Source organism: Populus nigra, chromosome 2 (genome assembly GCF_951802175.1).
Source record: "Populus nigra chromosome 2, ddPopNigr1.1, whole genome shotgun sequence".
NCBI lineage: Eukaryota > Viridiplantae > Streptophyta > Magnoliopsida > Malpighiales > Salicaceae > Populus > Populus nigra.
The window spans coordinates 20,699,164-20,701,675 of NC_084853.1; positions in this window are offsets into that span (position 1 = coordinate 20,699,164).

Here is a 2,512-nt window from a genome sequence, read left to right on the forward strand (position 1 = left end):
AGCGGCCACCGCCGCCGTGACGTCGCGGCAAGCAGACAGCCGCGCAGCAGCTGCCAGCACCTTGGCACAAGCACGGCAAATGAATGCCACGCCCACGCCGCGGATAAGCAGCCCCAACGCGCCCGACGGCTTGGAGCGGGTCCCGAAGACGGTGGCCGGAATCGGGTCGTCGCCGGCCGGAAAACGGGTCATCGATGCCGGCAATACTTCGGGCCATGAGGCCCCCCACCTTAGTCCGAGTTTAGCAACAGCCCACATATCCCCCGCGGCAGGCCTATGGGCGCCAGGCCAGCGCGCCCCATGGCCAGTCAGGGGGCACCCCCCTAAAGAGCAATAAGTGTCATTGAAGCTCTGGCAGGGGGAGACACTACTAGGTCCCAGCTGTCACCCCCCCTCTAAAAAATTCATTTCTTGGTATTTTGAGCTGAAATTTTGCACAGAGGTTGGCAAAAATCCAATCCAACTTTATTAATTTTTCCAGAATTTTTCGAGGTCGGGAAGTATTTTTTTTTATTTTCCTACCATTAAAAATCGAGGAAATCGGAAAAAATAGGAACCGGCCCGGAATGACCCCAAATTCAGTGGGCAGCCTCATAAAAATATGGCTGATTTTACTGGATTGATTTCATGTGGAAAGCACGACGTTTTGTTGTAGGAATGCGGGAACCCCGGCGGCTCGCCTGCCGCGGCCAGCGACGTCGGGCTGGCCCCTGCAGCGCCTAGCCTCTCCCACGCGGGGGGCAGGCCAGAACGCGGGGGGCCAGGGCCCGAAGGCAGCCCCCCCGCGGGCGAGAGAGCAAGCCAGCAGGGGCTGTCGCCTGCCGCGGCCAGCGACGTCGGGCTGGCCCCTGCAGCGCCTAGCCTCTCCCACGCGGGGGGCAGGCCAGAACGCGGGGGGCCAGGGCCCGAAGGCAGCCCCCCCGCGGGCGAGAGAGCAAGCCAGCAGGGGCTGTCGCCTGCCGCGGCCAGCGACGTCGGGCTGGCCCCTGCAGCGCCTAGCCTCTCCCCCGCAGGGGGCAGGCCAGAACGCGGGGGGCCAGGGCCCGAAGGCAGCCCCCCCGCGGGCGAGAGAGCAAGCCAGCAGGGGCTGTCCGCGCGTCGCGCGGCGCGGCATGGCTGCGGGGGCCGCGCGCAGCGCGCGCCCAAGCGCCCAAGGGCCCCCAAGGGCCCCAGGCCCTCAGGCCCCAGCGCCCCAGCGCCCAGCGCGGGCGGGCGCGCGCGCGCGTGTGGTCTTTGAGGGGCGCCGGCCTGGTGGCTCCCTAAAGAGCAATAAGTGTCATTGCAGCTCTGGCAGGGGGAGACACTACTAGGTCCCAGCTGTCACCCCCCCTCTAAAAAATTCATTTCTTGGTATTTTGAGCTGAAATTTTGCAGAGAGGTTGGCAAAAATCCAATCCACCTTCATTAATTTTCCCAGAATTTTTCGAGGTCGGGAAGTATTTGTTTTAATTTTCCTACCATTAGAAATCGAGTAAATCCGCAAAACTAGGAACCGGCCCGGAATGACCCCAAATTCAGTGGGCAGCCTCATAAAAATATGGCTGATTTTACTGGATTGGTTTCATGTGGAAAGCACGACGTTTTCTTGTAGGAATGCGGGAACCCCGGCAGCTCGCCTGCCGCGGCCAGCGACGTCGGGGACGCTGGCCTGCGCTGTCGAGCCCGCGAGGGCTGTCTCCGCGGCAGGCCCCCCCTGAACGGGGCACGACAGGCCACCGCGCTGGCTCGTCCAGCGTCGACAGTCCCTCGTCCAGGTTTCAGATCGCGCCAAGTCGAACCCATGACCTGCTCAAGCCATCGTGCGCTGCCGAATTCGCATCTGCGTGTAGGCTGCCATTCCACGCGGCAGCCCCTGTTTTCGTCAGCGTGCCCCCCTGACGAATTTTCCTGCCTGGCCCAGTCCAGCGTCCAGCCCCTGTTCGTCGAAAAATCTGCGCTGCTGATTTTCCACGACGAGCCTACTTTCGTCAGCGTGCCCCCCTGACGAATTTTCCTGCCTGGCCCGGCCAGTCCAGCCCCTGTTCGTCGAAAAATCTGCGCTGCCGATTTTCCACGCGGCAGCCCCTGTTTTCGTCAGCGTGCCCCCCTGACGAATTTTCCTGCCTGGCCCGGCCAGTCCAGCCCCTGTTCGTCGAAAAATCTGCGCTGCCGATTTTCCACGCGGCAGCCCCTCTTTTCGTCAGCGTGCCCCCCTGACGAATTTTCCTGCCTGGCCCGGCCGGTCCAGCATCCAGCCCCTGTTCGTCGAAAAATCTGCGCTGCCGATTTTCCACGCGGCAGCCCCTCTTTTCGTCAGCGTGCCCCCCTGACGAATTTTCCTGCCTGGCCCGGCCGGTCCAGCATCCAGCCCCTGTTCGTCGAAAAATCTGCGCTGCCGATTTTCCACGCGGCAGCCCCTGTTTTCCTCAGCGTGCCCCCCTGACGAATGTTCGTCGAAAAATCTGCGCTGCCGATTTTCCACGCGGCAGCCCCTGTTTTCCTCAGCGTGCCCCCCTGACGAATGTTCGTCGAA